The sequence below is a fragment of the Solanum lycopersicum genome, chromosome 4 (assembly GCF_036512215.1).
Source record: "Solanum lycopersicum chromosome 4, SLM_r2.1".
In the NCBI taxonomy this organism is placed as follows: domain Eukaryota; kingdom Viridiplantae; phylum Streptophyta; class Magnoliopsida; order Solanales; family Solanaceae; genus Solanum; species Solanum lycopersicum.
In genome coordinates, this window is record NC_090803.1 from 26,756,287 (window position 1) to 26,769,484 (window position 13,198).

Consider the following 13,198-nt stretch of genomic DNA (forward strand, 5'->3'; position numbering starts at 1 on the left):
ATATTAAAAAAAATTATTTCTTCTTTGGATAACATTGTTGACCTTATCATAGGTCTGTACCCACTCAAAAACAATTAAATTATCAAATGTTCAGAAATATATTATTGAAGTAGCTCACCACTGTGAAAAGCGCAGTCAATTTACCTAGTTATTCAAATAAAAGGGTTTTATTAATCATTTAACATATGTTTTTTAAATATTGCTCTCAAATAAAATAGTTGTTGGATGCAATCTAGTAATATATTTTCTAATTAGAAAAAACCAATAAATGGTGATCGACTAGGGAAATTCAATGGTAAATGCAAAATTGGTATTATTATTAAACTAAAAGTTATTTTCAACAATCTATTAATATATTTTTAAAAAATAAATTCTTAAATAAAATAGCAATCAAAAGCTGTCCAATAATATAATTCTAATTTGGAAAAATCTCCAAATGATGATCAACTAGGAAAATTCAATGTTATATGCAAAATTCATGTTATTATTTAAAAAATGTTTTTATTGTTATTTAATATATTTATTAAAATTAATTTTCTTTACTAAAATAGTGGTCAAATACAATCCAATAATATAATTATTATTAGTAAAAATCTCTAAATGATTATCTACTAGGAAAACTCAATGGTGAATGCCAAATTCATGTAATTATTAAAATGCAAGTTTTCATTAATCATTTAATATATTTTTAAAAATTATTGTTCTCAAATAAAATCGATGTCAAATGCAAACAAAAAATATAATTCTAATTAGGAAATATATCTAAATGATGATCGAATAGTAAAATTCAATGGTAAATGTAAAATTCGTATTATTATTAAAATAAAAGTTTTTTTATTAATAATTTGATATAATTTTTTTATAAATATTTTTCTTGAATAAAATAGCGGTCAAATGTAATCCAGTAACATAATTCTAATTAGGAAAAATCTCTAAATGATAATCGAATAGGAAATTTCAATGACAAATGAAAATTTTGTGTTACTATTAAAGTAAAAGGTTTTTATTAATCATTTAATATATCTTTTTTTCCAAATTTGTTCTCAAATAAAATAGCTGTCAACTACTATCCAATAATATAAATCTAATTGGGAAAAAAATGAATTGTCTAATTTATAATCATTAGTGTCTATAAGATTATGTTATTTTAAAACACAATTACTCATATAAAGCTCTTTGTGTGAAGACAAAAAATCACAATTTCTTACTGATAGTTTAGACATGACAAGAAGAATTATAAGGGTTCGTCAAAGGGTTGAGCTAAAAAACAAGCTCATGAACCTGGAGGGGGTTCTCCAGATGGAGAAATATCGCGGAGAATCCCTTCTAGAAATTATGAAGAGAGCTGATGGTGTTTGGTGGGAATCTCATATCGAAGAACTTAAGTTATTCCAACTTCAACACTTGAAGAAGGCCTTGGAAACTCTAAACCAAAAGGTTGAAAAAGAGATACAAATGATGAATAATAATGCATTCCCATTTCAGTCATCGGGAAGTGCCTTGGCTCTTCCTAGTTTTACTAGCTAAAGTTCTTCATATTTACTGAATGTTGGTGGATGTTTTGTTAATAGGGTTAGTGGATCTACTTCTTCCAAGTTCCATTTACTAGTTCAGCCATCATTCCTAGTGCGTGCATTATGGAATAGTCGAAAATATGATATTAAATAAAGTTTCTATGTTCATTTGTCATTTGAGTTATCCTAAGTGTTATGTTCATCAGTTATTGTTCGGTTGAAATCACTACTAAATATTTCGTTCATCATTTACTGTTTATCCGTTATGATATTTGTAATTTTAATTATATGAGTTATGTTATTCGCCCATTGTCATGTTGATTTATCCTTTGAATCGCAATAAAGATTAATATGTTGTTTACCAAAGATAGTACAACCGTATGAGGACTCTCATCCTTGCAGATATGCTTCTACTCTTCGTGAATATATGGATTTGTGAAACACAACTTCTGCATTTTGTGTCCAATCTGTTCAAGAGAATCCTTGGATATTGGGTAAATTAGACAACAAAGTCATGACTACCCCTCATATAAAAAAAGGTACATTTTTATCGGAATTTGTTTAAATAAATTGCGAGTTCTTCTTATGATTTCTGCAGCAAGAGGATAAGATAATCAGTAGCATACTTGAATTGAGTGAAAATTACAATTCGATTTTTATTGTCATCATATGTAAATATATTTTGCATTTATTCCCATGCCTCACTACTACAACTATCATATTTAACAATTAGAAATCTCCTACCATTAAGACTTCTGTACACAATCTCCATTAGTGGATCACCTTTTTAGGCCCGACTACGTGACGCGACCACAAAACAGAGTTCCCTTATAAATTTAGTTATTACAAAAACTAGCCTTTCCACTTCATGAAAATTTTTTACTTTTATGAAAAGTTTTGACTTTAATAAAGAGTTGTTACTTTGATTAAAAGTTATAACTTTTATGAAGAGTTACAACTTTTATGAAGAGTTCTGACGTTTATGAAAATTTGTGACTTTTATAAAAAGTTGAGACTTTCATGAAGAGTTGGACTTTTATGAAAAGTTTTTACTATTATGAAAGGTTGTGATCATTTCGAACGGTTGCAACTTTTCCAAATAGTTGTGACATTTCTGATTAGGTATAATAAACATTTGTTCATGCTATTCTTTGTTGTCTATAAATAGAGGAATTTCCTCTCATTTTAAAACAATGAAAATTCTAAACCTCCTCTTCTTCTTTACACCTAAATATTTGTTCCTGTTCAATAGCTAGCGGACATCATTGTTTATGTTAAAAATCATGGTATATATTTTTACCGTCATCAATTTATACTTATGTTATTAAAGATAAATGTTGAGATGTAATAAATGTCATTTTCCTTTAAATTATTAATGTTTGTTACCATGTTATCTTCTATGTCAGATAATATAGTGTTTTAGTTTTAATGATTGATAGGTTTAAAATTTTATTTTATAAAAGTTGTGACGATTATGAAATGTTGTACATTTTCAAAGACTTGTGGCCTTTCCAATAAGACATAGTAAGTATTTTTCCACAGTACCCTTTGTTGTCTACAAATAATAATTTATTCTATTGTTACAGATGTTGCATGTTTTTTTTGCAGTCATTAATTTATGCTTATGTTATTAATTATTTATATGCATGTTTTTGCTCATTATGTTAAAGTAGTTTAATCAAGAGTTTGATGTAATGATTTCGCTATTGGGGTCATGTAGATAGAATTCTTAAACATTTAAAATAAATGACATTAATGCGTTCAATGGCTAAAAGACAATGGGGTGTCCAAGAATGGACTTTTGAGTGTTCAAAGTTAAGGTGGTTACAATCTACCGTAGAGTTTTAGTTATTCAACATTCTATCTTATCGCGATATTCAATCGATTAGTGACATTTAAAAAATAAAGGAATGTAAATGTATGGTAAGTATTGTACTCAACCTTAATCAAAAGTTTGTGTTCAGATGGTTGATTAGAGTCCATGAATTACTTCTCACAGTAGGATAAATTGATAATAATAAAATATTTTTAAAAAATAATCATATCCTTATAGATATTAGATTAAAATTTGTAAATTTTTTTAACCATATTGATTGAAACATAAGCAACAAAATGTGCCTTTTGGATATGAAAATAATGTCATCGTCGACTGTGAATGATTTTAAATAAAAGACTTGCCAAGACATCATTTTATCAAAATCATTTGTGTGAAATGTTTGGCTATTTTCCATGTTCCAGCCAAAGGTCCATGGCCTAATCCTACTTGAAATTGTATTGGAATTATTCTCTTTATTTGGTTTTTCAATTCTGTTAGGAAAAAGGATTGGAATTGTAATCCTATTGGTAGTTTGTTTTGACTTTGTAAGGAAAAGCGCAACTCTATAAATAGAGGATGGTCTTGAGAGAATAATTAAATTTCTTATTGGTATTGTCTTTTAAAGACATTAGAACATAAGAGAGGTTTTTGAGAGAGTTTTCAACAAGAGAAAATAGAGAAAGAAAATTGTTCTTTTGTTGCAGTCTTTTTCTCTGACCAGCAACGTCCAGATCGTATTTCTCGATTTACTAACCGTTGGATCGGAATAAAATTTAGACTGAGTGTTCCTGACATCTTGATGGTTGATTTGAACGTTGGAGATCATATTGATAGGTAAGAAAAATCCTGTTCTAGGTCTTGAACAGAAGCTGAATTTGGGTGGTGTTTTTTTCTATTTATCTTTTGTTGGTGTAGCTATTGTTTATTCTCTTTTGATACTTGTTGTGTAGACATTAGAAGAATATTTTTAACCCTCTTATTGGTATAGTGAAGCAATTCGGATCTTTAATATTTATATTTTATATGTAGATATCTTTTAATAGGAGAAAAACTCTCGCAATTCATAAATAAATATGTTTGTATCAATTTTTGAAAATACAATTATAGACAATGAAAAAATTGTATATATATTCTATTGACTTTGTTGATGAGTAACTACAGTAAAATGATGAATTAATTAAAAAATGCACACACATTTAGAATCAAATCTGTTTAGTTTGAATGATAAAAAAATTTATTTCTACTTTTGATAAGACATTCTTGACGATTAATTGTAGGGCTGTACCAACTCAAAAACACTTATATTATCAAATGTTCATAAATACATTATTGAAGTAGTTTAGCACTGTGTGAAGCAAAGACAATTTATCTAGTTATTCAAATAAAAGGGTTTTATTAATCATTTAACATATTTTGAACTATTGTTCTCAAATAAAATAGTTGTCGGATACGATCTAATTATATAATTCTAATTTGGAAAAATCTGTAAATGGTGATCGACTAGGAAGATTCAATGGTAAATGCAAAATGCGTATTGTTAATAAAAAAAGGTTTTTATTAATCTATTAATATATTTTTAAAAAAATATTCTTAAATAAAATATCAATCTAAAGCAATCGAATAATATAATTCTAATTTGGAAAAATCTCTAAATGATGATCTACTAGGAATATTCAATGCTAGATGCAAAATTCATGTTATTATTAAAAAATGTTTCTATTTATTATTAATATATTTCTTAAAAATATTGTTCTCCACTAGAATAGCGGTCAAATGCAATCCAATAATATAATTATAACTAGTAAAAATCGCTAAATGATTATCAACTAGGAAAATTCAATGGTAAATGACAAATTCATGTAATTATTAAAATACAAGGTTTTCATTAATCATTTAATATATTTTTAAATATTATTGTTTTATCTAATAAAATAGATGTCAAATACAAACCTATAATATAATTCTAATTTGGAAATATATCCAAATGGTGATCGACTAGGAAAATTCAATGGTAAACGTAAAATTCATATTATTTTTAAAATAAAATGTTTTTTATTAATATATTTGATTTATTTTATAATTATTTTTCTTAGATAAAATAGTGGCCAAAGGTAATCCAATAACATAATTCTAATTAGGAAAATCTTTAAATGATTATCGACTAGGAAACTTAATGATAAATGCAAAATTTGTGTTACTATTAAAGTAACAGTTTTTTATTAATCCTTTAATATATCTTTTTTCAGAAAATTGTTCTCAAATAAAATAGCGGTCAAGTGTTATCCAATAATATAAATCTAATTATGAAAAAAATGAATTGTCTAATTATAATCATTAGTATCTATAAGATTATGTTATTTTAAACACAATTTCTTATATAAAGCTCTTTGTGTTAAGGCAAAACATCACAATTTCTTACTGATAGTTTTGACATGACAAGAAGAATTAGCAAGGGTCATCAAAGGGTTAAGCTCAAAAAAAAGCTCATGAACCTCGTGGGTGTTCTCCAAATGGAGAAATATCACGGAGAATCCCTTTTAGAAATTATGATGAGAGCTGACGATGTATGGTGGGAATATCCTATCGAAGAATTTAACTTATTCCAACTTCAATACTTGAAGAAGGCATTGTAAATTCTAAACGAAAAGGTTGAAAAAGAGATACAAATGGTGAATAATAATGCATTCTAATTTCCGACATTGGGAAGTGCCTGGATTCCTCCTAATTTTACTACCTAAAGTTCTTCATATATACTAAATGTTTGTGGACCCTTTGCTAATAGGGTTAGTGTATCTACTTCTTTCATAGTTCCCAATTACTAGTTCATCGGTCATTCCTCGTGCGGGCGCATTATGGAATTGTCGAAAATATGATATTATATTAAGTGTGTAGGTTCATTTGTCATTTGAGTTATCCCAAGTGTTGTATTCATTAGTTATTGTTCAGTTGAAATCAGTGCTAAGTATTTTGTTCATCATTTAATGTTTATCCATTATGATATTAGTAATTTTAATTATTTGTATTTTGTCATTTGCCATTGTCATGTTGATTTATCATTTGAATAACAATAAATATTAATATGTTGTTTATCAAAGATATTACAAACGTCTGGGGACTCTCGTCCTTGAAGATATGCTTCTTCTATTCGTGAATATATGAATTTTTGAAACACAACATCTTCATTTTGTGTCCATATGTTCAAGAGAATTCTTTGATATTGGGTAAATTAGCCAGCAAAGTCACAACTTCCCATAGTATACGGGTACATTTTTATCGGAAGTTCTTGAGATTAGATTGCGAGTTCTTCTTACTATTTCTGCAGCAAGAGGATAAGATAATCAGCAGTATACTTGAACTGTGTGAAAATTACAATTTTATCTCTATTGTCGTCATATGTAAATATCGTTTCCATTCGGCCCCAAGCCTCACTACTCCAACTATCATATTTAATAATTACAAATCTCCTATCATTAACACTTCTATACAGAATCACCATTAGTTGATCACCGCTCATTTCGTTATTGCTTCCTTTAACTGAAGATGCCATTGCAGGTAACATTTGACTCTCATTGTATTCTTCGGAGATAGTGACCCATGCATGTTTATTAATCGAGAAAAAGTATACGATCAATCATTATAAAGTCTTTTGTCAATAGTTATCTTACCTATACCTTCCATACCAAAAAGTTGTACAACATTTAAATTGTTTGTTTTTCATGTATGGCGTTGCGGTCATCCTCCATCCCAACAATAGTGTTTTCATCATATGTTGTACCTTCTCAGGTGAGGGAGTTGCTGCTTGTTTTGCAGATTTTCTTCAATGCTTGTTAAACTCAGTATGTGCCACTGAATCAACATCTTTTTATAGTTTTAGCGATTCTTCCTCCAAGTATTTACAAGCTACCTTGTCAATCGTCACTTTGAAATAACACTTGAGCAGGAAATTAAAGAATGACTGAGTTAGCCATAGGGGGATGAGTCTAGCTTTGATATTACACAATACCTAAATATATCTCCGACGCCGTCTTCAACATACGTGTTTAAAGCTTTCAATGAAAGTTGAAATACGCTTTATATGGATGACTAAGGATTTATCTCTTCATATTTAGGAGATTTTTGTCACGTCTCGAGCCTACACCCTGGGCGTGGCTGGCGCTCCAAGACCATTGTTGGCCTCAAGCGAACCCTTGGTCTGACTTATTTAACTCAGCGAAAGACAATAATCAATAATTATAATGATCAAACATAACTGAACTAATTGAACAAATTGACTAAGAATGTTTTAAAGGTTTAAAATATTCAACTTGCCAAAAATGGGAACCCAGGTATTAAGAAATAGAAAGAAATGGAAAGACTAAAGGACTAACATTTGACTATTTATCCTTGAAGCTTTCTAAACCTGAGATAGATTTAGAGGTATCCTAATAAAGAAAATATTGAAAAATAAAAAATAAAAGGAGTCTTCCAAAATGCAAGGAAGATCACCAACTGTACTGGAGTGCTCAACTGGATCAATGGTGCGCCGGATGCTGATCCTCATTACCTGCGTTTGTATCATGATACGATGCATGTCAACTGGCATGAGTACATTGAGTGTACGAGTATGCGAGTTGAAATACTAAAACAACTTAAGATTGAAAAGAGTAACAAGGATCACTTACCTTGGCTCTGCTCAACTCATGAATAACATAACTCAATATAACTAAGTTATTTCAGTATAAAACAATTTAAAAGTAAGTGCAATACAAAGAAAAGTTGTTTGAAAACATGTTGTAAACTCCAATGTGTACAAGGATAAAATTAACTATAACATGTATGTAAAATACAAATAAACTGATGTATATATCTAAATACATTTAACGTCTGTGGGAGTTTCTCTAACCGAAAACAATCAATTTAGACCTATACTGATGATACACCGATCTACCTGATATGGTAATGGATCCTCTAGTCTACAGTGTAAAGGGTTCATCTAAATATTATTATACTTTTCTACCTATGGTGGCTACATAGTTTATGGGGCCTGTGAATTGTCTAAACTCTCCCCTATATCGGTGCTCAATACTACTCCGAAAATATACTGGCTCTTATGTTTTAAAACATACTTATTCTGTGATTTGAAATTAGTGCTTAAAAACATATCTCAAGGGCTATCTTGGAAATCTCTGTTTCCCATCTTATTAAATGTGAAAACATTTATACTCCTTGGGAAATACTTAGTCTCCTAAATTTCCCTTGAATTTTAAGTTATGGATTCAAGGTTGTAATAAATGTCTCTGGATTATTTCTATAGGATTAGAAGTCATTTAGAGTAGTTACAATCATTAGGAAATTTTTAAACACTTTAGAAATTCTTAATCGGACTGAATTATGAAACTATGGAGAAACACTGATTCATGGGCGTTCAGGGAATGCCAGGCCGGGCCTCAAGTTTAGAGGTCTCATCCTGGCGAACTGCAGGCGCGCTGCCCCAGTCCCTCTGGTGCAGATTGAGTGCGCTGAGCCAGTCTTTGCCCAAGTGAGTCATGACGAATTTCTAAACTCATATTCCGACCTTAAATTGTTCTTTTTTTAAATTCTTTTCTTAAATTCACTTAGATTTCAGGTACCTACATCATATATACAAGGATCTAACCGAATTAATTCAATAAAAATACTTAGATCATCAAAGATCTCCTAAATCTCAACTCATATTCAAGAAGGAAAGTATGTAAATAAACCACATTCAAGAACATTCAAAATCCAATCTTTTAGGAAGAAATCATGCTGAATCAAACATGTTTTAGGAAGAAATCCGGAATCCACTTTCGTAAGTCCAACAATCCAACATCCGAAAGGCAAAACTCCCTCATACGATATCAACATCACACAAACTCGGTGGTGTTGGATAGATTATTCTAAAGGCTGTACAACCATATCGGAACTACTCCTAACTCATCCTTATCTAGGAATTATGATTGTTTGCAAATGGAAAAAACCTCACTTTCCTAATTTGGACAAATTTTCTAGATCTTCTTATTCTTTCGAACAATAAGTATTTTTCAGATTTTAAGCTATTTTCTAGTTCTCTCTAATTGCGAGGTGTTATTTTTCTTCCTTCTTAATGGAATAGGCAAATGTCTCTTTATTATTACATGTTCCAGTTATGGACACGTTTTTTGCAAGATCATTCCTATCAAGTATTTCAAACTTTCTAAATACACATGAATAATAGTACATCATACATGTGTAAGTATTTCCAATTTGTACGTGAAAATATATGTTGCAATAATATAAATCAATTGCATAAGACACTATAATGTGTCTGTTGAACAATATACTTCAAGTAGAATATTGAATAATCTTAATGATTTATATTACTAAAATCTAAAAAAAAAGAAGCTTAATTACTCAATTCTTACAAAATTGCGATCAAAATTGTAACGACCTGTTTAGTCATTTTGAGCAGCAGATTTTATTTCTGGAAAAACTGGCTAAGTCGACTGATACCACGACGAACCGTCATGGGCACGATGGACCGTCGTGGGGGTCTCGTTCCAAAACACTTAGAATTATGAAATTTGGGTACTGAAATCGACTCTCTGAACTTCGTAACGGATGGCAGGACAGACCGTCGTGGGCACGACGGACCGTCACACATCTTCCACAGAAACTAACTTTCTGAACTTTGCGACAAACCTGCATGACGGACCGTCACAGCCTTGACGGACCGTCACAGGCTGCGTAATCCCAGGCTGGGTCGGATTTCTGTAAATATTATAAGGGACGTTTTGGACTATTCCTGCTTTAATTTTAAAGTTAGTGGTTTAATATTAATAACTCAATTATTTGGGGGTTAAAAGAGGTAACCTTGAGTTAATTAGTGGGTTACTATTGCCATCTTTTATACTTAATTATATGATAATTACGATAAAAGAAAGAGGGGTTGAATAAGAAAAAATAGAAAGAACAAAGAGAGAGAGAGAGGATCGAACGAGAAAGAGGAGAAACGAGAAGAAGAACAAAGCTTTGGGAAATTGCTTGCTTGATCAAAATTCTTCGGTGGAGGTAGGTTATGGTTTTTATGCTATTCGTAGTAAACTCTTAATAGCGAATGATATGTATTGGGTAGTGTTGTAAACCCTTTTATATGCTTAATTGTATGCTTGCATGAATGTGATTATGTAATTGTGATAAAATAAGCATGATGAGGCTATTGAATCCTAAATCTTGAACAAAAACCTCTTTGTTAATGATGATGCCTTAGTAGGAAACTAGGCTTGATGAACTAAAGTAATGAGATTGATGATGCCTTAGTATGAAAGAAGGCTTGATGAATTAACAGAATGAGATTAGGGGATCGGGTGTCACGAACCGACACGTAGAATTAAGGGATCGGGTGTCATGAACCGACACGTAGAATTAGGGGATCGGGTGTCACGAACCGACACGTAGAATTAGGGGATCAGAGTGTCACGTTCCGACACCAGGATAGTATGATGAGGATCATAGTGTCATGTACCGACACAAGAGGAATGAAGATAATGAATCTTGAAATTATGTTGATAAATTCGAATGAAAAGAACCTATTTCCCAAATGATATGATATGGAGGCTTGAGTCCTCATGAGTGTTCTTGACGTTATTTATCAAAGATTCGTGTGCTTGTTGTTGCTACAGATTGAGTATTGTAGTTGATTTATGATATGATCTGATATATACTGTTTTCTATTTTGAGTTTGCCGATAATATCTACTCAGTACCTGTGTTTTGTACTGACCCCTACTTGTATGTTTCTTTCTTGGTTATTTGTGGAGTACAGCAAACGTACCGTCGTCTTCAACTCAACCGCAACTCTAGCGAGTCTTCATTACACAAGATTTCAGGGTGAGTTAAAGCTTTCAGCTTTGACTGGATCTTCTTCTTCATGTCTTGGTGCCTTGAAGTTCCGGCATGGACTAGCTTTTTATTTATGTTTAGTTTCTTAGATACTCTTAGTCTTAGTAATTTGGGATAGATGTTCTTGTGATGATGACTTCCAGATTTTGGGGATATTAATTGATAAATTTTAGAAGTTGTTAATTGATTTCGTTAATGAGTTTTAAGTCTTCGGCATTATTTTTTTAGTTTATTATTGGTAAATGATTGGGGTTTAGATTTGTTGGTTCGCTCACATAGAAGGATAAATGTGGGTGCCACTCACGACACGATTTGGGTCATGACAAACTTGGTATCAGAGCATTAGGTTCATTGGTCTCATCACACAAGAACGAGTCTAGTAGAGTCTTAAGGAATGGTAGGGGGACGCCTTTACTTTTCTTTGAGAGGCTATAAGGCTTTAGGAAAATTCCATTCTTTCTTTCTTTCGTGCTATTACTTGGATCCAATTTGTATCTAGGTGATACAAATTGGTATCTGACCATCTTCACTCTATTTCGCAGATGGTTAGAACTAGAGCGACAACCGCGCCAACATCAACATCGGCAAGACAAGATGCATCTGAGCCAGCCACTAAGGTTGCAGCTCAAAGAGGAGCATTGACAAGAGGCCGCGGTAGAGGTCGCGGGAGGACGTCCTCTAGAGGAAGAGGACGAACGCGTGGCCCATCTGGTACTAGGGCGGTGACTCCTCCACTGACTGAGGAAGTAGTAATAGAAGGGGAGGATGGGGAGAATGAACAAGTACAGAATGAGGGATTGCCACCCCAACCTACCCCAGAGATGGTCAATCAGGTTCTTGCTTATCTTAGCGGGTTATCTGATCAAGGCCAAGCGCCTCCAGTGTTTTCTACACCAGCACCTCAGGCTCCCGAGGTACAAAATGCGGCTACTGTGGCTCCCCGCATGGATGCCTCATTGGAAATATGCACGTTTCCTCGTCTGACTACAGGGCCTATAATGACAAATGATCAGCATGAACTTTTCAGTAAGTTCTTGAAATTGAAACCTCCAGTCTTCAAGGGTGCTGAATCTGAGGATGCCTACGATTTTATGGTTGACTTTCATGAGCTACTACACAAGATGGGTATAGTAGAATGGTTTGGTTTTGATTTTTTGACTTATTAGTTTCAAGGGAACGCCAAAATGTAGTGGCGGTCACATGTTGAGTGTCAACCAACAGAGGCACCACCTATGACTTGGGCATCATTCTCTAGCTTGTTTATGGAGAAGTATATCCCCCGGACTTTGAGGGATAGGAGAAGAGATGAGTTCTTGAGCCTAGAGCAAGGTAGGATGTCGGTTACTGCATATGAGGATAAGTTTCATGCGTTATCCAGGTATGCCACCCAACTATGTTTCAGTCCCCAAGAGCGGATTCGCCGTTTTGTGAAGGGGTTGAGATCAGAGTTGCGAATTTCAGCCTTACAGGTAGCGGCTACAGCGAAATCTTTTCAAGAAGTTGTAGACTTCGTGATAGAGGTAGAGGGAGTGAAACCAGATGACTTCACCATGGAAGCGACATCAAAAAGGTTTCGAAAGGGAGGTGAGTTTAATGGTTCTTACTCTAGAGGACAGGGTTCAGGAGGTTACTCAGTCCGACCAATTCAATCTTCACTACAGACTGTAGTTGGGGGTCCACCACATACCGGTCAACACTTCTCAGAGAGACCTATGCTTGACTCCAGGGAGTGTTATGGATGTGGGGAGATTGGACATATGAGGAGGAATTGTCCAAAACAGAGTTATAGACCCCCAATAGCTAGAGGTAGAGGTGGTTATGGTAGAGGCCGTTATTCTGAAGAACGCGGTGGCCGAAGTAATGGTAGTCACTAAAATGGCTAGGGTAACGGGCAAACTGGAGCCACTACAGCACAACATGGTAGGGGCAACGGGCAGACAGGTGATAGGGCCCATTGTTATGGTTTCTTTGGGAGATCTGAAGCGGAGACA